Source organism: Pristiophorus japonicus, chromosome 10, assembly GCF_044704955.1.
Source record: "Pristiophorus japonicus isolate sPriJap1 chromosome 10, sPriJap1.hap1, whole genome shotgun sequence".
Taxonomy (NCBI): domain Eukaryota; kingdom Metazoa; phylum Chordata; class Chondrichthyes; family Pristiophoridae; genus Pristiophorus; species Pristiophorus japonicus.
The window spans coordinates 44444177-44467160 of record NC_091986.1 but is presented as its reverse complement, the minus strand read 5'-3'; the positions used below and the strand labels follow the sequence as shown (position 1 = coordinate 44467160).

At 44.4% G+C, this 22984-nt stretch overlaps 1 protein-coding gene across 5 annotated transcripts in view; it reads left to right on the top strand.

The window, feature by feature from the left end:
- LOC139274975 (gamma-glutamylaminecyclotransferase-like) overlaps window positions 1–22984 on the top strand; it is a 38975-nt gene that overhangs the window by 13469 nt on the left and 2522 nt on the right. The gene's annotated exons all lie outside the window — the stretch shown is intronic.

The following is a 22984-nucleotide window of genomic DNA, read 5'->3' as shown; positions in this document are numbered from 1 at the left end:
AGGATTTCATGGGCATTCGCTGGGCACAAGTTGGACAAACAGCCCAACTCTCCGCCCGCAGAAGCCCTTTTCTTTCGGATGCGTGCGATCTGTCAAGAGAATTCTTAACAGATCGCAAGTTCCGGGTTGCAGCGCACACGCAGCACATGCATAAACCCGGAAATTGAGCAGTCCCAAGGACACGTCGCACTTTGTATACACCCGTAGGGGCCACAAATTGAGCCCTACTGTCTACTTAGATTTCCCAAAAAACATTTGATAAGGTATCGCACAAGAGACTTTTCTATTAGATCAAAGCTTCTATAGATGAAGTCCTTACTACTAGGGGGATCAAGAGCTATGGCGAGAAAGCAGGAATGGGGTACTGAAGTTGCATGTTCAGCCATGAACTCATTGAATGGCGGTGCAGGCTAGAAGGGCTGAATGGCCTACTCCTGCACCTATTTTCTATGTTTCTATTAGTGGTAATATAGTGAGCCGGATTAAAAACTGGTCGGCAGGTTGTAGGCAAAAAATAGTTAAAGATGGATTTGAATCTGTTTGGGACAGAGTTGAGACCGATGCTCTTTACTATTTTTATTAATGATCTGGATGTAGGTGTTGAGGGCACAATCTGCAAATTTGCAGATGCTACCAAAATCTGTGCGAGTGTCAGGACTTTGGACGATGCTCGTCTGCTTCAGCCCAATCTTAAAGTGTTGGGAGATTGGGCTCAAGACTGGAAAATGATGTATAACTTAGATAAGTGCAGTTTTAAGCATGTGGGCAGGGTAAATGCTCAACATTCATGCACCTTCCAGGGAAAGGCATTAAAGATGCTGCAGATAGAAAGAGATTTGGGCATTCTAGTGCATACATTAGTGATAGCTAGAGCAAATAGGGTGTTGGGGTGTATCCATAGGACAATTGAGTATAAGATGAGGCATACTATTTGTCCTTGCACAAGACCTTTGTCAGGCCGCACTTGGAATACTATGTCCAGTTTTGGTCTCCTCATATGGTGGGTGATATTGAGGCTATAGAAAGGGTGCAGAGGAGGGCCACTGGACTAATTCCAAATCTAAAGCATCTGAGTTATCAAGATAGGCTAAAAGAGTTGGGACTCTGTACTTTAGAGAAGCGTAGACTTCGGGGGGGATCTGATTGAGGTTTATAAGATAATGAAGGGAACAGACGGTGTTCCAGTTTATTTCAATTAAACAGATTAGGCAGGACCAGGGGTCACAATGTTAAGTTGTACTTGGCCAGATCTAAGTTAGATGTGAGGAGGTGCTTCTTTGCCCAGAGAATAGTAGGTCTCTGGAACAAGCTGCCATCTCATGTGGTGGACGAGGACTCACTGAATTCCTAAAGCAAAAGCTGGTGCTGTTCCTGGCTGGGGCAGAGATCACCTCTTACAGAGGTAGGTACTGCAGGGAATTTAAGGCCAGAGTGATCTCCTGAACTAGTTTCGATCACCTAGATGGGTCGGAAAGGAATTTCCCAGATTTTTACCCCCCAAATTGGCCTGGGTTTTAAATTTTTTTTTGCCTCTCCCAGGAGATCACAAGGTTTCGGGTGGGGTAGAGTGTATATTGTGATACACAAGGTATTGCAGTTGTGTGGGACAGGCTCGATGGACCAGAGGGTCTTTACCTGTCCGTCGTTATTCGTATGTTCATATAAATAAAGACTATAAGAACATAAGAAATAGGAGCAGGATTTGGCTTTACGACCCCTCGAGCCTGCTTCGCTATTCAGTAAGACCACGGCTGATCTTCAACCTCAACTCCACTTTCCCGCCCGATCTCCCTATCCCTTCATTCCCCCGGAGTCCAAAAATCTATCGATCTCAGCCTTGAATATATTCAAAGACTCAGTATCCACAGCCTTCAGGGGTAGATGAATTCCAAAAATCACAACCCTCTAAGTTAAACAAATTCCTCTGTACTATGCTACTGTTCCCAATTCTGTCCCGCCCATATCGGACGACAGGATTTGGGATCCAGGATTTGGAAAGTAGTCTGCTCCTGCTCCAAGGTGGTTCTGCGATGAATGTGAGATCTGGCCGAAGATGGATCTTTCATGAATACCATGAAAGTTTTTTAAAATTTCGCTCCTCCAGTTACGAAAATCGGGATTCAGAAGATGCAATTGCTAATGATTTGGGGTACAGTTATTTTTGCAGGGACAGACACAGAAGGAAGTGGGGTTGGAAGAGGATTTAACATAGAACATGAGCACTTCCGCAGAACAATGATGTAACCACACTTGGAGCACTGCATACCATTCTAGTCGCCATATTATAAAAAGGAGCGGGGGCACGAGAGAGGCTGCAGAGAAGATTTACAAGGATGACACCAGAAATGCGAGGGTATGCATATCAGGAAAGGATGAACAGGCTGGGTCTCTTTTCTCTTGAAAAAAGAAGACTGAGGGTTGACCTTAAAGAGGTCTTTAAAATTATGAAAGGTTTTGATAGAGTAGATACAGGGAGAATGCTTTCACTTGTGGGAAAGAGCATAACTAGAGGCCATCAATATAAGATAGTCACCAAGAAATCTAATAGGGAATTCAGAAGAAGCTTCTTTCCCCAGAGAGTGGTGAGAATGTGGAACTCGCTACTACAGGGAGTGATTGAAGCAAATAGTATAGATGCATTCAAGGGGTGGCTAGACAAGCATATGAGGGAGAAGGGAATAGAGGGTTTTGCGGATTGATATAGATGAGGAAAGACAAGAGGCGGCTCGAGTGGAGCATAAACACCGGCATGGACTGGTTGGTCCAAATGGCCTGTTTCTTGCTGTATATCCTACGTAAACCAGCTGGTTTGTGATTACTATGTAGATTATATTTATTGTTGAATAGATTCTTATCATGATCTGGAATGCACTGACTGAAAGGGTGCTGGAAGCAGATTCAATAGTAACTTTCAAAAGAGAACACTTGAAAAGGGAAAATTTGCAGGGTCTATGGGGAAAGAGCAGGGGAGGAGACTGACTAATTGGATAGCTCTTTCAAAGAGCCAGCACAGGCATGATGGGCCGAATGGCCACACTCTGTGCTGTGTGATTCTGAGGGGATTAGCTACTGGCAGGAGATTTGTAAAGGAGCCACATTGCACTCCCACTAATGTAGGAAAGGTGTTGTGGAGAAGTATTTTTTTTTGCTGAGTAGTGGTATAGGGGTCAGCCAAAGCAGGAAGCCCAGCTCTGGGCTGGGAAGAAAGGAGCAAAGCCAAGAGCAGCTTCAAAGGAAGGGACAGGATGCAATTCCACGAGTCTGTTCTACTCCAGTGGCTTTTTTATGAAGGTTAGCATTGAAAGAGTGGTGACCTTTACAACAGCTTCAGTCAAACCAACTGGGTTCAGGTTTAATGCTTAGTACAGTTTGTTTTCTCACCTGTTTCCTGAAAACTTTCTGAAGAATTGAGTTGTAACTTTTCTGCCAAGTGAGGCAGATACGTTTGCTTTCTTCAGATGGAAGTGGGATCGTTGCTGCACTTTTGATTCTCAATGTTCACAGAATCATAGAACAGTACAGCACAGAAGGAGGCCATTCGGTCCATCGAGTCTGCCTTGAAGAGCAATCCAGTTAGTCACACTCCCCCGCTCTTTCCCCATATCCCTGCAATGTTTTCTCCTTCCAAGTATTTATCCATTTCCCTTTTGAAGGCTACTATTGAATTTGTATCCACCGCCCTATTGGGCAGAGCATTCTAAATCCTCAACAGTCATTGCGTAAAAACATTTGAGCTGAGCATTTCACCAAATCATTTAACTTATAATTATGGAACAGCATACTCATGTTGTATTTTTTGAAATCTCAAATGAAAATAGATAATTGAAATGTGTTTTACATAGAAAAAGCACACGGGATTCTTGGCTTTATAAATAGAGGCATAGAGGACAAAAGCAAGCAAGTTATGCTAAATATTTATAAAGCACTGGTTAGGCCTCAGCTGGAGTATTGTGTCCAATTCTGGGCATCACACTTTGGGAAGGATGTCAAGGCCTTGGAGATGGTGCAAAGGCAAGTTACCAGAATTATACCAGGGATGTGGGACTTCAGTTATGTGGAGAGACTGGAGAAACTGAGGTTGTTCTCCTTAGAGCAGAGAAGGTTAAGGGGAGATTTAAGAGAGGTGTTCAAAACCATGAAGGGTTTTGATAGATAGGGAGAAACTGTTTCCAATGGTGGTGGTGGGGGAGGGGGGGGGGCACAGATTTAAAGTAATTGGCAAAAGAACTAGAGGCGACATGAGGAGAATATTTTTTTTATGCAGCTAGTTGCAACTTTCAAAATGGAATTACATAAATACTTGAAAAGGAGATATTTGCAGGACTATGGGGAAAGAGCAGGGGGAGTGGGACTAATTGGATAGCTCTTTCAAAGAGCCGACACAGGCATGATGGGCCGAATGGCCTTCTATGCTGTGCGATTTTATATGTCAAGATGGAATCCTTTTGATAGATCAATAAAGATAGCTGCTACCTTCATTTTGTTGAAGCTATTTTCTCCCCATTTCACAGCCTGCACTATGCTTTCTCCCCTGAACTGAGGGGGCAGGCATTTAACCACTTCGTACAAATGTGGTTCTGAATCGGCCACGAGGATCTGTGCGAGAATCTGGCTCAAGTCAGCTGGGAATCTGATTTATACTCCTTTCCTGAAAGGCTGCACCTGTCATCCGCCCGGCTCTTCCCAGATACCACCTGGCGGAGACCGGGAATTACTTGCAGGTATCACAAGAGAAATGGGCGTGTATTATGTAACTCCATCGTCTCCTGGGTCAATTTCGGCCCCATGCAGTTCAAGAACCTTGAGAGTATAGAATCATGCAGCACAGGAGGAGGCCATTTGGCCCATCGAGTCTGTGCCGACTCTTTTGAACGTTAGATAAGACTTGTATAGCAAGCCAGGCATCAAACATCCCACTGGGAAAAACTTGGTAATGATTATTAAACTTTTGTAAAATGTACATGGGGTGGGGTAACCATTATTTAAACTTCTGTTTGGAAGTGTAGATGGGGTGAGGACCTTGTCTTTATTCTTTCATAGATTCGTGCTCTTGAGTAAGACTTTATTAAAATAATTGCACTTCATCTTAAGCCCCACTTTTTTTGTCCACTAGAATGAATGTATTCTTGTTTTAACCAAAATAATGTTATGTACTTTGGTAGGATGTTTAGAAAGACCTGAAAGTAAACTTGCCAAGTGACATGCCAGCATGTATAATGGGAGATTGCGGCGTTCTAAGGTTCAGGATACCAGTTGAACGTATGATTTCAAAGCTTTTATTGTCTTCAGTGTTGGAGCATGATTGCTTCAAGATGTCGCAACCTATGTTCCTGGACCTTCATGAGTTCTGTCAAAATTCAAATGCTGTGGGTGGGTGGGGTTGGGGGGTAGAGGACTGGGAAGAGCTTCACATTTCCTGTCATGCAGTTGCATTCCTGTTGTTTGATGTGACCTATGGCATTGATTAACTGAATGGAGATGTGGGTCTGTTTGATTTGTCTTTGCCACTGACTGTGTGGTTTATCTTCATGAACTTTTTGTATATTTATCAAAAATCCCAACAGTTGTCTCCAGTTGGCTTCTCTCTTTGATGCGTTGCCTTGAACACTTGGCTTGCTCGGTGTAGGATTAATCCCCGTCTCTTACACCTTTTATTACATTTGCCTTTTTAGGACTGCAATGAGCAAAGTCCTAGTGCAATGACTCGCTCTAGGAGTATGTGTGTTAACTGTAGTGGTGTTAGCAAGAACTCGCCTTGCATTGTTAGAGAGGGCAATGACAGATACGTTGGCCCAGAATTTGCGGCCAGCGGTGAAGCGATGGCACTCGCTGCCCCCCTCCCCCCCCGAAGCGAGCTGCCCACAAAGATCTCGCGATCTCTGGCGAGAAGTTTGCCTTTTTCGTCGTTCGATGGATTTCAGCGCTCTGTAGTGAAATGCTGCAATGACATCAACAGGCAGCCAATCACATTGCAGAATTCTCACAGACAGGAGTCCAGGAAATGAGAACCTGCTTTTATCCAGACTTAAAAAAAATGTTACAGAGAGCGAAACAAAGATTGGGACTGTCACATGGGGATAAGATAGAAGCTGAAATATTTTTTTTAATTACTCGTTCACGGGATGTGGGTCTCACTGGCACGGCCAGCATTTATTGCCCATCCCTAACTGACCTTGAGAAGGTGGCGTTGAGCTGCCTTTAACCACAGCAGTCCGTGTGGTGAAGGTATTCCCACCGTTCTGACTTTGTCATAGCCGTTTGTTACAACCGAGTGGCTTGCTAGGCCATTTCAGAGGGCAGTTAAGAGTCAACCACAATGCTATGGGTCTGGATCCGGGTAAGGACGGCAGATTTCCTTCCCTAAAGGACATTAGTGAATCAGATGGGTTTTTACATCACCCCGGTTGTTTCATGGTTACCATTACTGATACAAGCTTTTTAATTCCAGATTTATTTAATTAACTGAATTTAAATTCCCCAGCTGTCGTGGTGGGATTTGAACTTATGTCTCCGGATCATTAGTCCAGACCTCTGGATTACTATCCCCCAGTAACATAACCACTATGCTACTGTGCCCTCGAACATATCATGAACAAATTTTTTTAAGTATTTTTAAAGTTTAAAAAAATTGTAATTCTTATTATAATGGAGAATTTTGACACTCCACAAATATAAAAATTAGTTTTTCATGGCCAGACGTTTGTTTAGCAGTTGATATGCTGTTAAAACCTCAGTTACACCTATTCCAACACGGTCTAACATTTAATGGGGTATTTAACAGCGATATTACCACAGAAAAGCCCAAGTTTTCGCCTATTCCACTGATTGACGGCTATGGGGGGAGGGGGGTGCCACAGCGCAGCTAGTGTTGGAGCAGTGAATCACTGACCGCAACTTCAGGATTTCCACATTTCGATGCGCATGCGTTGCATCCTGAAATTTCGGTTGGTTTCAAAGGGGTAATGGCGGTGAACGTTGACTGTTCACCATTATTACCCACCCCAAATTCCAGCCCGCTATAACTGCAGCTGGCATTCATTCTGCTTTTTGTTTACTTTTAGCCCTCACTATCTATAGTACTGTTTTTCTAGTTCGTATCATCAGCACTTTCAATCAGAAGAACATATCCCAGCCGTACAGAGGCTGAAAAATTACATTTGATAGTATGTGTATTTTAAATATCCATTCTCGGAGATGTGGGCATCGCTGGCAAGGCCAGCATTTATTGCCCATTCCTAGTTTCCCTTGAAAAGGTGGTGAGCCGACTTCTTGAACCGCTGCAGTCCGTGTGGTGAAAGTACTCCCACAGTGCTGTTGGGGAGGGAGTTCCAGGGGTGTGTAGTTATTGGTCCTGAGATTCCAGCCTCACCAGGTCCGTACGGAGTGTGTAAAAATCCGTACGGAGTGTGTACGGACCCGGCGAGGCCCCGCAAAAGCCGGTTTTCGGCGCGTGATGCACTGGCTTTTCCGATCTGTCAAGTTTTGGCTTGACTGATCCAACGCATCTCGGTAGCAAGGACATTCGCATGGGCAAGATTGCGCTATTTGCTCATCTCTTTCCCAGCGAATGTCCTTAAAACTCTTGCGCCTGGTAAAAGCATTTGTTGTCACCAGCGTAAGAGTTTTAAAATATATAAAAATAAAATTTAAAACCACATTTTTCTGTTTAAAAACCCTGCCCACTAAGGTAAGTTTATTTTAAACCTGATTACAAAGCTTTAAAAAAATCCGAAAAATATATATTTTTTCTAACATATTTATTAACTTTAATTGAAATTAATGTTAAATATGTGATTTTTCCCCCTTTTTTTTATTTGTGTTTGGGTGTTGGGGGATGGGGGTTCTCATTCCTAATAATGAGAACCCCTACTTACGGAGTTCCCATTATTATGAATGAGAATACTTTAATTTGATTGGCTGTCTAGTACCACGTGACTCCAGCTTCTCCCTGCGCTACTCCAAGACGTGAACGCGCTCCGATGCGCAGGGAGAGGAGGCCTCCGACCGACCGGGATCACTGGAGGGCGCAGCAGTTAAAGATAGATGCGGATCTTTTTGACTATTTTCTGGCGGGCGCCCGCGGGAAGCCCAGCCCAGCACCAGGATTTCAGGCCCATTGTCTGATTCAGCCATTATGATCTTGCGTTGAATTTCCACAACAGCAACAACAACTTGCAATGCGACCAAAAGCTTTGTGAAAGAGGCAGGTTTTTAAGGAACATCTGAAAGGAGGAGCATGAGGGGCGAGGGCAGGGGTGGTGGGCGGAGAGGTTTAGGGAGGAAATTCCAGAGCTCGGCACCAAGACTGCTGAAAGCATGGCAACCAATGGTGGAGCGATGACTATCGGGGATGCTCAAGAGGCCAAAATTGGAGGAGCGCAGAGATCTTGGAGGGTTATAGGCAATGTTCCCTGTTATTTTTGTTTCCGTGTGCGGTCCCTTTAAATTTGCTGCCCTGCACCTTCCAGTGGCAAAGCTGGTGATGCGGGACCTCCCAATGGATACCCGCCCACACACCTTAAGGGGAATATTAGGTGTAGAGCTGGAGGAGCTTGCAGAGATAGGGAGGCCATGATGGGATTGCACACAAGGATGAGAATCTGCAGTTGGAAATTAACATCCGAACACTTGTGTCCCAGTGGCCCTCAATAGAGTTGTGTGGAACCAACCTTCTCTATGGCTTACATAAACTTGGCCTATCGGAACCAGTACGGCAACAGTAGCATACTGGATTAGTAATCCTGAGGGATCTAAATTCAGCTAATTAAATAAATCTGGAATTTAAAATAAAAGCTAGAATCAGTACCGGAATGTCGTAAAAATCCATCTGGTTCACTAATGCCCTTTAAGGAAGGACATCTGCCGTCCTTACCCGGTCTGGCCTATTTGTGACTCCAGACCCACATCAGTGTGGAAATGGCCGAGCAAGCCACTCAGTTGTACCAAACCGCTACAACAAAGTTATCACTGTAGAATTACCTTTGCAACAAGAACTACAGTGATTCAATAAGGCGGCTCACCATCACCTTCAATTAGGAATGAGCAATAAATGCCGGCATTGTCATCGACACCCACATCCCATGAACAAATAAATTTTAAAAAGACATACTAACGGAAAAGGCGCTCTTTGGTCTATCTAACTGACCCTGGCACCCAGAAACAGAATGCATTTTTCACTGCTCCCACTCCCTAGCAACTGTCTGAGGCTGAACCAGACTGTTTGCAACCTAGGCGTCATATTTAACCCTGAAATGAGCTTCTGGCCACACATCCGCGGCATAACTAAAACTGCCTATTTCCATTCCCGTAACATTGCCCATCTCCACCCCTTCCTCAGCTCATCTGCTGCTGAAGCCCTTATCCATACCTTTGTTACCTCTAAACTTGACTACTCCAACGCTGACCTCCCACTTTCTACCCTACGTCATCCAAAACTCTGCTCCCCGTGTCTTAACTCGCACCAAGTCCCGCTCACCCATCATCCTTGTGCTCGTTGACCTACATTGGTTCCCGGTTAAGCAACGCCTCTATTTCAAAATTATCATCCTTGTTTTCAAATCCCTCCATGGCCTCGCCCTCCTTATCTCCTTCAACCCCACAACACTCCGAGATATCTCCGCTCTTCTAATTCTGCCCTCTTGAGCATCTCTGATTATAATCGCTCAACCATTGGTAGCCGTGCCTTCTGTTGCCTAGGTCCTAAGCTCTGGAATTCCCTGCCTAAACCTGTCCACCTTTCTACCTCTTTTTCCTCCTTCGAGACGCTCTTTAGAACCTACCTCTTTGACCAAGCTTTTGGTCACCTGCCCTAATTTCTCCTTATGTGGCTCAGTGCCAAATTTTTTGTCTCATAATATGCCTGTGAAGCGCTTTGGGATGTTTCACTACGTGAAAGGCACTATATAAATACAAGTTGTTGTTGTTGCTTACTGCGTGTGGGGACACTCCGCCCAGAGTCACTGCTGCCAACTGACAAAAGTGATTACAAGCCTGATTAACAAGGTGAATTGCTAGGACACCTCTGGGACTTCAAACCATGATCGAGGTGGTGCAAAGCAAACTGATTTACTGCTAGAACAGAAAGATAATAGCTGCATTCTGATGCACTTTATAAATCATTGATAATCTCAATCGACCAATCAGGGGTATGGTAACACAGTGGTTATGTTAACCCAGAGACCTGGACTAATGATCTGGAGACACGAGTTCAAATCCCTCCATGGCAGCTGGGGAATTTAAATTCAGTTAATTAATAAACTACTGGATGGTCGTTAAAAACCCATCTGGTTCACTAATGTCCTTTAGGGAAGGAAATCTGCCGTCCTTACCCGGTCTGGCCTATATGTGACTCCAGACTCACAGCAATGTGGTTGACTCTTAACTGCCCTCTGAAATGGCTGAGCAAGACACTCTGCTGTATTCAAGAAGGCGGCTCACCACCACCAACTTCTCAAGGGTAATTAGGGATGGGCAATAAATACAGGCCGGGCCGGCAACACCCACATCCTGGGAATTAACTTTAAAAAACATCCCATTTATAAAACTTGTATATGATGCAGAAAAAGTTGGATTAGAGACCCATCCAAATATACAAGACTGCTTGAACCAATGCTGGTTTCAAAGAATGCTGTTTTTCTTTTTTATAATAGCATTTTGTTGGAGTTTATGAAAGTATATAAAATATTCACGGACCTTTGTGTAGCAGGACAGTTGTAAAATGGTACTTTGGTTCAATCATGCTAATTATAGTGCGTCTAAAGGTTAAACTGCAGGCACCTGTGTGGCAGCCAAGTGTTGCTTGAACCATAATTCAATTCTCTCAAAATGTGAACCACAGTGATCTGCGAGCCAAAAATGCCCAGTTTAATTCTGTGGGCTGTAACAATAATTATCACATTCCAGGGTTGTGGAATTAACTGTACTCAGTTATTTTTGTTTTTTTCTTTGTGGTTTAATTATCACAGCAGTTTGCACTGTGCGCTATTCTTTGAATGCGTTTTGAAAAGCGAACCAGTGGAATAAATAGAATCTTTAAATAATAATAAAATCTGTAGGTTACACCGTGTAATCCAGTCATTTGCTTCAGTCTCTTCTAGTTCGCCATCTCAATGTTTAATATTTAAAACAGCACTGCACTGCAAAGCATAAGAATCTTTGTCTATATTCAAATTACAGAAGGCAATAATGTAGCAAAATAATTTTTTTTAAGAACCCTTGCTATTACAGCACAGAAGGAGGCCATTTGGCCCGTTGAGCCCGTGCTGGCTCTCTGCAAGAGCACCTCAGCTAATCCCATTCCCCCGCCCTTTCCCCGTAGCTCTGCAAATTTATTTATTTCAGGTACTTATCCAATTCTACTTTGAGAGCCATGATTGAGTCTGCCTCCACCACCCTTTCAGGCAGTGGATTTCAGATCATAACCACTCGCTGCGTAAAAAAGTTTTTCCTCATGGCTGAACATCAACTCCACTTTCCCACCTGATCCCCATATCCCTTGTTTCCCTTAGGATCCAAAAATCTATCTCTGCCTTGAATATACTCGACGACTGAGCCTCCACAGCCCTCTGGGGTAGAGAATTCCAGAGATTCACCATCCTGTGAGTGAGGAAACTTCTCATCTCAGTCCTAAATGATGACCCCTTATTCTGAGACTGTGACCCCTGGTTCTAGACTCCCCAGCCAGGGGAAACAACCACTTCACATCTACTCTGTCAGGCCCCTTATTAGTACTGGGAAAATATATTTATGCCTTCAAAAGCTAACATTACTGATTTGTCAGGATCCATAAATGTCATCAATATTGATGATGCTGTGTGTTGTCACATGGGCCCATAATTCCTGTCAGTGAATCAATAAATTTATTAGTGGGAGAGGGAAAATGACACAATGCTATTGATCATTATGTGTCTGTCTGTGTCTGTCTCTCTGTCTGTGTGTGTGTTTCTGTCTGTCTCTCTGCACTTCTCTGTATCTGTCTGTCTCTCTCTGGCTGGCTGCCTCACTCTCTCTCTGTCTGTGTGTGTCTCTCTGTCTGTCTGTATCTCACTCTGTCTCTGCCTCTTGGGTAATTAGGGCTCTTTCATATATGAGAATCATTTTTGTCATCCTTCAGCTGAATATCAATTAGGCATCTAACTAAAATGATCAGATCGCAACCTGACGTGTTAAGTAACTGATTAGCAGTCATTGGGGTCTTTCAAAATTGTGTGTATTTTGGAACTGTAATAATTCTTGCAGCTTGCAAATGTTCATCTTTTCCTTTGAATCCAGATGTTGCGTTCTGGAGCCACCAGGGGGTGACTGAGTAAACCCATGTATGTGACGTAAAAGTCACTCTGTCGTTCTGTCCAATTTAAAGCTGGACCATAACTCCTTCCCACTCACCCCTGTTTTTTAGCTTCCTTCCCATAGTACCAACAGAATCTTGCTCAAATGACCATTCTTAGTAAGTTTAGAAACAAGAACATAAGAAATAGGAGCAGGAGTAGGCCAGATGGCCCCTCGAGCCTACTCCGCCATTCAATAAGATCATGGCTGATCTTCCACCTCAACTCCACTTTCCTGCCTGATCCCCATATCCCTGGATTCCCTTAGAGTCCAAAAATCTATCGATCTCAACCTTGAATTTACTCAAAACTGAGCATCCACAGCCCTCTGGGGTAAAGAATTCCAAATATTCACAACCCACTGAGTGAAGAAATTCCTCCTCATCTCAGTCCTAAATGGCCTACCCCTTATTCTGAGACTGTGCCCCCTAGATCTAGAGTCGCCAGCCAGGGGAAACAACCTTTCAGCATTTCCCCGGTCAATCCCTCTCAGAATCGTGTATGTTTCAATGAGATCACCTCTCATTCTTCTAAACTCCAATCTACTCAATCTCTCCTCACAGGACAACCCTTTGATCCCAGGGATCTATCCACACAACAACAACTTGCATTTATATAGCGCCTTTAACATAGTAAAACGTCCCAAGGCGCTTCACAGGAGCGTTATCAAACAAAATTTTATACCAAGCCACATAAGGAGATATTAGGACAGGTGATGTGGTGGGTTTTAAGGAGTGTCCTGAAAGAGGAGGGAGAGGTGGAGAGGTTTAGGCAGGGAATTCCAAAGCTTAGGGCCTAGGCAATTGAAGGCTTGACCGCCAATGGTGGAGTGATGGAAATCGGGGATGCTCAAGAGGACAGAATTGGAGGAGCTCAGAGATCTGGGAGGGTTGTGGGGCTGGAGGAGATTACAGAGATAGGGAGGGGCGAGGCCATAGAGGGATTTGAAAACAAGGTTGAGAATTTTAAAATCGAGGCATTGTCGGACCGGGAGTCAACGTAGGCCAGCGAGCACAGGGGGTGATGGGTGAATGGGACTTGGTGCAAGTTAGGGCACCGGCAGTAGAGTTCTGGATGAGCTGAGAGGCAGCAGAATGTTGGATTGTGTAGAGTATCACCGCCAAATATGATCCTACCTTCATCTGAGCTGCGTGCCATTTACACAGCATTCAGACAATAACGTTACTGTGCTGCAGCAACTCGACCCAGATGAGGGTGGATTTGTATCCCAAGCTTGACTGAGATTTGAACTCGGCTGCTCGGCTTGTGTCCATAGTTGAAGTGTCAGTTGGAGTAGTGCACGGTGATAGCACACTTAATCTTGGCAGTGTCAAGCAGCCATGAGCGTTTTGTCTATTGATCGTGGATTAGCAAGGATAGTGGCACAGTCCATTTCTGGTGGAAAGAGGAAACTCCACAGCAAAGGGGCCAAAATGGGGGGAAAGGAAGGGATGTAGTAATTAATGCAACATACTTGAGTAAATGGCAAGTTGAGTTTTCATTATCTTCTAGTTGTTTGAAATTGAAAGACTTGCATTTCTATAACACCATCCACAACCTCCGAGCGTCCCAAAGCGCTTCACAGTCAATGAAGTACTTTTTGAAATGTAGCCACGGTTGTAATGTAGGAAACGCAACAGCCTATTTGCGCATAGCAAGCTCCTACAAACAGCAATGTGATAATGATGAGATCATCATTATTTTGGTTGAGGGATAAATATTGGTCCCAGGACACCGGGGAGAGCTCCCCTGCTCTTCGTCCACCTGAGAGGGCAGACCGGGCCTCGGTTTAATGTCTCATCTGAAAGACGGCACCTCCGACAGTGCAGCACTCCCTCAGTACTGGGAATGTCAGCCTAGATTTTTGTGCTGGATTCTCTAGCGTGGGACTTCAACCCACATCCTTCTGACTCAGAGGTGAGTGTGCTAGCCACTGAGGCACGGCTGACACCTGTGTAATATAATATAGTAAAAGTGAGACTACAGGAATCGGTAATGACTATTTTACACCCACCAACACTAAGGGCCAGACTTTCCATAAAGGCCCTGAACACCCGATTGCCCGCTGAGAAGGATCACTAACGTTCGGTGAAAAAAGCTAGCGAGAATTTCCATTTTGAAGGTAAAAGTAAGTAGAACTGATCGCCTGGGGAGAAAATGGGCGTTGCTAACTCATTCTCGGCGGTTTTCTCAGCGGGTAAGTGCAAAGTTAGACAAATGGGCGGTCGTTACCGGAATGGACGGTAAGTAGAAAAATTTAGTCCAAGGCTGCGGTTGGGCCTCGGGAGGGGGGAAAACTTTAAAAAAAAAATTTCATAAAAATAACACGTACAAACCATTCCCAAGACATTTTTAACCCTAATCGGCATGTTAAACATTTTTTTAAATTAATTAAAGAACCTTTAACTTACCTTTTTTTGCAGGGTTCCCCCTTAACGCCCCGTAAAAGCAGCTTTTACAGGCGGGTCTCTCAGCGATCTGGATATCTGGCGGTTGAGGCGGTTGTTCTCAGCGTTGCACGTGGGCGGTTTGGTGCCAGCGGGCGACTTCAGATGTGGGCGATAACGTTCAAAAACTTACGTGCAAACTCTCGCTGGGCGAAAAACCAGCTGTAACATCGAGAAAATCGCCGACAATGAAGCCGAAAGTCTGGCCCTAAGACTTAAATTTTAGTGGATGACAACTTGGGTGGAAACAGCCTTCCAGCGAGGACAGGAGACGACCAATGTTTCCCCGAAGGTGCGCTGCGCGGCCTCGTAACAATCGGGAGGTCTCGCACAGGCCGCTCACAAGCTGGAAGACACCACGCATGTGGTAAATTTAAAGGGACTGTGCACGAAAAAATTTATTCTAGGAACATTGGAGGTGAGAGTGTCCTAGGATAAATGCACTCCACATTTAAACACTTGAGTGTTCACAGAAAGCTTTTTCTGTTTAGTATTTTGGTCCGATTCTGTATACTTTTTTTTTAAAGTAGTGAATTTGTGTTTGATGTTTAAATCCTTGCTTGTGTGAACAACATTATTCACAATTCACTGTTGTTAACTAGGAGAGCCACTGAGATTGAAACCCCTGCTGTGGATTAATTGCATGTTTTAGTCCCCGCTACTGACCTCTCGTGCCCTCTTTTGGGGCCTGTTTTATTCCCTTTTAGGAAGCAAGATGAGTCAGCCATATCCAGACAAAAGATTTTATTTTATACTTGAGCAAAGATCCAGAACAATAGTAGCTTTATTTTATTGTTTGTTTAAAAAAAAACAGCCCCGATGAATTGAGTTTGCTGTGCTGTTTCTTTAACTACAGCTTCCTCTAGAGTGGTGAGAATGTGGAACTCGCTGCCACAGGGAGTGGCTGAGGTGAATGGCATTGATATATTTAAGGGGAAGCTGGATAAGCATATGAGAAAAAAGGAATAGAGGATTATGTTGATTGGGTGAGAAGAAAAGGAGTGGGAGGAGCATAATAGACCTGTTGGGCCAAATGGCCTGTTTCTGTGCTGTAAATAGTACGGAATACAGATGTAGAAGGCAAAGAGCGGATTTGATAGTGGAGTTTAAAATCATGAACGGTTTAGCTAGATTAAATAAAGAGAAACTGTTTTCAGTGGCTGAAGGGTCGATAACCAGAGGACACAGATTTAAAGTGCTTGGCAAAAGAACCAGAGGCGACATGAGGAAAATCTTTTTTACGCAGCGAGTAGTTAGGATTTGGAATGCAATGCCTGATAGGGCGGTGGATACAGATTCAATAGTAGCCATCAAAAGGGAATTGGATAAATATTTGAAAGAGAAAAAATTGCAGGGATATGGAGAAAGAGCGGGGGAGTGGGAGTAACTGGATTGCTCTTTGAATGGGCCGAATGGCCTCCTTCTGTGCGGCACTGTTCTATGCTGTTATGAAATGTGTGTGTCTTTGAGTGAGCCTCACGTTCTTGTTTATGTCTGCTGCAATTGTGTCGAAAGGGTATGTGTAAAGAGATGGTCTTTGTATGGAGGTGTAAAACAAGGTAATGTTATCTGTGTGTGATAGTGACACAGCCTTGTGGTCACAATCAGGTTGGGGCCTTCAAAGAAGCATAGCACTTCAAGGTACAGCGCGTGATGGAGAGCGATGACTGTGAAGAGGGCGACTGGATTGGATGTCTCGAAAATCTAGGTCGCTGATTGGAGCGTGGGCAGGTACAGCAGGAGCGGCAAGGTTAAGGCGCAGGAGCGGCGAGTGACCATGGAGCGAAGTGATCGGGGCCCAGGAGAGGCTCGAGTTCGGAGCCCAGAAGAGGCGAGGGCCCAGGGACAGCACGGGCCAACCCAAACTGCAATATGTGTGCGCACTAGGCCTGTGCAGCAGAGCTGATCTCCAGTCGTCTTGGTTAATCCTTGCCACTGTACCAAGACCTTGCTCTGTCAAGCCCGTGTGGTGGCTATGAGCACATGTTAAAAAAATCCACGCACAGGCATCTTCCACTCTTCAACATGCAGTTCGGGACCTGGAATATTAGATCCTTCAGTGAAACACCTGTGAACTCATCCCTTTTTGGCATGGAAGCAAGTCATCCTCGATTCGAGGGACTGGCTATGATGATGATTGTTCTATGATTCTATGTAGTTCTTATTTTAAACTAATTTTAGAACTTATTATGCAACAATTGGTCTATTACAATTTCCGATGTTGAATACTTTTTCTACATTACTTTAATGTACTCACTTGACCTTTCCCCAGCATGACATCCAGTGTGAGAAGCCCAAACCTCGGGGATTTAGATTGTCAGCTGTCCAAAATTGATTTAAAAACATCAAACTGCATAGACTTGATCTACCATTTCATGTGGATTTAAGACCAATGTACATTTCTACATGCCCAGTTGTGTTGCCAACTCTGGTTTGACCTATTGTTAGAGATTTCATCACATGATCTTCCGACTCCAACCGTCCCGGCCCCACGCACCCACCATTGGTCACCTGACACATCCATCCTGGAAAGCTTTGTTCCTGATTGGATGATTGCTGACATGTCAAATCAAACAACTTATAACTAATGAAAGTGATTGAAGAAAATGAAAATAAAGACAGGCTAGGGTTCTTAGAGCAAAGAAGGTTGAGAGGAGATTTGATGGTGGTGTTCAAAATCATGGGAGTCTCGACAGAGTAGAGAGGGAGAGAAACTGCTCCCATTGGCAGAAGGGTCGAGAACCAGAGGACACAGATTTAAGGTGATTGCCAAAAGAACCAAAGGCGACATGAGAAACTTTTTTACCCAGCGAGTGGTTAGGATCTGGAATGCATGCCTGAGAGGGTGGTGGAGGCAGACTCGATCGTGGCTTTCAAAAAGGAATTAGATAAGTACCTGAAGGAAAGAAATTCACAGGGCTACAGGGAAAGGACGGGGGGAGTGGGACTAGCTGAACTTCTCTTGCAGAGAGTCGGCACGGGTTCGAGGGGCCGAATGGCATCCTCCTGTGCTGTAACTATTCTATGATTGTTGCTCGAAGCCATGTCCTGGAGATTAATCTTCAATTGCTGGAGACTCCGGGACAATCCTAGAGGGTTGGCAACCTTAACACCCACATATGCAAAGTGTTAATCCTAAAGTGGAATGGAGTTCACAGCTGGATATGAGCTTTGTACAACAGCATTGGTTAACTGCAGCAGAACACTATTCATGGCCTCTATCGAACACCTGTCCTTTATTTCTTAATCGCTAAAGTCATAATTTTCATAATTGCTTCTGAAATCATTTTTTGGAGCCAACATAAATATTGGCACACATTTTGCTGGAATGGGGCATCTCGTGTCATGCCCCGTCAGTTAGACTTCTTCCCCTCAACCTTCCGCTCAAATGTTTTGCCCTGTAACTTGCTGGTAGTGCGAACTGATAACGGTGCAGTGAGGGCAACGGGGCATCTGGGGCCTCAGTGACCGACGGGACCAACAGTATCTCCTTAACCCGTGAGATTTAAGGATTGAGAAAAAAACAGAGGAACAATGGAGAAGGAAATAGGGTGAATTAGTCACATCAGGTACAGAAAGAGAAATAAAGAGAGGGAAACAAAGATTGGGTTAAGGGGGAAAGAGAGAAGAGACAGAAAGGTAAAGTAAGAAAAACATTTAACATTTTAAAAAAAAATTAATTATCTAACAACAATTTATTACCTGCAGGAGTGAGACTCCACAGTTTCAATTCTTCCCTTTCTGGGCTGGAGAGGTTGAGTGGCATTGCAGGAACATAAATTACGTAGAATATACAGCACAAAAACAAGCCATTCGGCTCAATCAGTCCATGCCGGTGTTTATGCTCCACCCGAGCCTCCTCCTGTCTTTCCTTATTTAAATCTATCAGCATAACCCTCCATTCCCCTCTCCTTCATATGTGTATCTAGCTTCCCCTTAAATGCATCTATATTATTTGCTTCAACCACTCCAAGTGATAGCGAGTTCCACATTCTCACCCCTCTTTGTTTCTTCTGAATTCCCTATCGGATTTCTTATATTGATGGCCTCTAGTTAAGCTCTTCCTGACAAGTGGAAACATTCTCTCTGTATCCACTCTATCAAAACCTTTCATAATTATAAAGACCTCTATCAGGTCACCCCTCAGCCTTCTCTTTTCAAGAGAAAAGGGACCCAGCCTGTTCATCCTTTCCTGATAGATATAACCTCACAGTTCTGGTACCATAGAATCATAGAATGGTTACAGCACAGGAGGCCATTCGGCCCATGGAGCTCATACCGGCTCTTTGCAAGAGCAGTTCAGCTCGTCCCACTCCACCACCATTTCCCCGTAGCCCTGCAAATATTTTTCCTTCAAGTACTTATCATCCTTGGATCCTCTTCAGTGTCTCTATATCCTTTTTAATAATATGGAGATCAGAACTGTGCACAATACTCCCATTGTGGTCTAACCAAGGTTCGATACAAGTTTAGCATAAGTTCTCTACTTTTCAATTCTATCCCTCTCGAAATAAACCCATTGGCCTGCAAGTACAGCAGACATGCAATGCTGGATCCCCATCACATCAGCGGGGCCCAGAAGAGGCGAGGGCCCAGGGGCAACACGGGCCAGCTCATACTGCAATATGTGTGCGCACGAGAGCCGTGCAGCAGAGCTGGTCTCCAGTTGTCTTGGATAATCCTTGCCACTGGACCAAGCCCGTGTTGTGGCTGGTGTGCAACGGCCACCGCACGTTAAAAAAATCCACGCACAGGCATCTTCCACCCTTCCAAGATTTAGTTCGGGACCTAGAATATTAGATCCTTCATTGAAACACCTGTGAACTTTTTGGCGTGGAAGCAAGTCATCCTTGACTCGAGGGACTGCCTATGATGATGACATTAGCACTGTCCTGAGCTGATCTCCGAGGCCCCCTTGGCAACGCAGCATCCGAGTCTGAAGTCATTCACAGCCTAGTTGTCCTGATCTAGGGCTCATTGTTGGCCAATATTTATCCCTCAATCAACATAACAAAAACACATTATGTGGTCATTATCACATTGCTGTTTGTGAGAGCTTGCCGTGCATTAATTGGCTGCTGCGTTTCCCACATTATATCAATGACTACACTCCAAAAGTATTTCATTGGCTGTAAAGCGCTGTGAGACGTCCAGTAGTCGTGAAAGGAGCTATATAAATGTAAGTCTTTTTTTCTTTCTGTGAGCAAGGTGCCTGATAAAATAAAGACACTGCGATTTCTCCCAGAACTGAGTGAGGCACGAGGCATCAGAAAACGTGTAAGTTAGAGAAGGTGTTTCCACTTGTGGGGGAATCCAAAACTAGGGGTCATAAATATAAGATAATCACTAATAAATCCAACCGGGAATTCAGGAGAAACTTCATTACCCAGAGAGCGGTGGGAATGTGGAACTCACTACCACATGGAGTGGTTGAGGCAAATAGCATAGATGCCTTTAAGGGGAAGCTAGATAAACACAAGAGGGATAAAGGAATAGAAGGATATGTTGATAGGGTGAGATGAAGTAAGGTGGGAGGAGGCTCATGTGGAGCATAAACACCAGCCTGGACCTGTTGAGCCGAATGCCTGTTTCTGTGCTATAGAATTCTGTGTATAACTGTATTGTATTAGGAACATGGTATTCTAGTGTTCTGCTAGTGTTGGGAGCTGGGAGGTCGAGCAGGAAGCTCAAATAGATGCTAGGCTATTAAAGACAAAAGATGAGGAGGGCACAGCTCGGAGGTGCCCAGTCTAATGACAGCTGTGCTACCCAGAGGTTTAGCAGAGAATTCACCTGAGACGATGGCCTTAAGCCACGGTTCACATCACTGGCAGTGCCAATTAAACTCACGATGGCACTCAATTTCTGCACAATTATAGAGAGACTAGCGAAGCTGGGGTTGTTCTCCTTCGAACAGAGAAGGTTAAGGGGAGATAAATAAGGAGAAACTATTTCCACTGGCAGGAACTAGGGGTCAGTCTCGGGATAAGGGGTCGGCCATTTAGGACTGAGATGAGGAGAAATTTCATCACAGGGTTGTGAAACTTTGGAATTCCCTACCCCAGAAAGCTATGGCTGTGCAGTCATTGAGTATATTCAAGACAGAGATCGATAGATTTTTGAATACTAAGGGATATGGCGATAATACGGGAAGGTGGAGTTGAGGTAAAAGATCAGTCATGATCTGATTGAATGGCGGAGCGGCCTGGAAGGGCTGAATGGCCCACTCCTTCTCCTATTTCTTATGTTCTCTGATGGATGCTTGATTGCTCCCAGTTCACTGGTTTTCCCCAGGGTTCAGAGTGTGATTAATGGTTCCATGTTGCCCTGGCAGGTCCAGTGGAGAAGACTGCCCTTTACATGAATCAGACGATGCATTGTTCAGTTGATCTGATGGCATGCGATCACTGCCGTGGGTTTCCTGGTCGGTTGCATGATGCACTTGTCCTATTCATATTCCCAACTTCTTCACCCAGAGAGCAGTGAGAATGTGGAACCCGCTACCACAGAGTGAGATGAAATAGGGTGGGAGGAGGATCGTATGGAGCATGGACCTGTTGAGCCGAATGGCCTGTTTCTGAATTCTATGTATTCCCCGTCTTGAGGAAGGACAAGGGTCGATGGGATGGCTGCTCGGGAACCTTGGCTATCTACCGTTCCTGTGGCTAACGATACCCCTGAGGTCACTAGCTGATGAAGTGGAGCAAAAACTTATATTTAGATAGGACCGTAATTTGCGGCCCCTACGGGTGTGTACGAGGTGCGAAAGCACAGTGCAAGTACCGTGTTTAGGCATGTGCTGCGCACGTGCTATAACCTGGAAATTGCGAACTGTCAAAAATCCTGTTCACAGATTGAACGATTCCCCAAGAAAAGGGTATTCACTGGCAGGACTATTTACCCAACCTCTGCCCAGCGAATGTCCATGAAATTCTTATGCCTGGTAAATACAGGGTAAGGTCTGCTTTTACCAGCGTAAGAGTTTTTTTTTTTAAAAACAGAAAAATAAAATTTTATCAATAATTTATACATTTAAAAACCTGTGAAATAAGGTCAGTTTATTTTTACCCCCTTTAAAACATGTACATTTATTCAAAAATTTTGTTTTAAATATTTAATTAAATACAATTGTGATTTAATTTTAAATGTGATGTTTTTATTTATTTGATGTGTAGATGTATTTTTGGGGTATTCCCATTCATGCTTATGGGGTTTCTGTACATACGGATTCTCCTTAAGCATGAATGGGGATTCCCTCTGTCATTGGTTGGGTTGGCCCATGTGATCCCAGGGGTGCGTGCGAATCGCCTGCGCCCCTGGAATACGTGGGCCTCTACCCATGGGTAACCCGAGAGGCCCAGGACCGTGAGGCTCGGTACCTCCCGGTCAACCAGGTATGCGGGCATTTCCCCGCGGGCAGCCTCCGACCGCAAATTCAGGGCCATTGTGCCTTTAATGTGGTAAAACCTCCCAGCTTCACAGGAGTGTTATCTCTCTATTAAATGTATCTAAATAAGTAACTGTATGTACTTTTAATTTTCAATGCTTCCTGCCATGGTAATTGAGGTGATTGTTTAATTATAACTGAGATATTGCTGCTGTCGTTATTTGTAGAGACTTGCTCAATGTATTCGCATTGACAGCCATTTCTGGTTTAACAACATTGCTAACTTTAAAGAAAACAGGTGAACCTCTTGCTCAACCCCGATGTGCATCGCTGTACCATTGGCGGCCGTGTCTTCAGCTGTCTGAGCCCTAAGCTCTGGAATATCCTGCCTAAACCTCTCCGTCTCTCCTCCTTTTAAAACGCTTCCTAAAACCTACCTCTTTGACCAAGCTTTAGGTCACATGTCCTAATATCTCCTTATGTGGCTCGGTGTCAAATTTTGTTTGATAATTGTCCCTGTGAAGTGGCTTGTAACTTTTTACTATGTTACAGGCGTTATATAAATGCAAGTTGTTATTGTATTTGAATGGTGCCAAGATCTCTGCTGTCCTCCAATTCTAGCATCTTGAGCATCCCCGATTTTAATCGTTGCACCATTGACAGCTATGCCTTCAGATACCTGGGCCCTAAGCTCTGGAATTCCCTCCCTAAACCATCTCTCTACTTCTCTTGCCTTCTTTAAGACGCTTCTTAAAACCTACCTCTTTGACCAAGCCTTTGGTCACCTGTCCTAATTTCTCCTTGTCTGGCTCAGTGTCAAATGT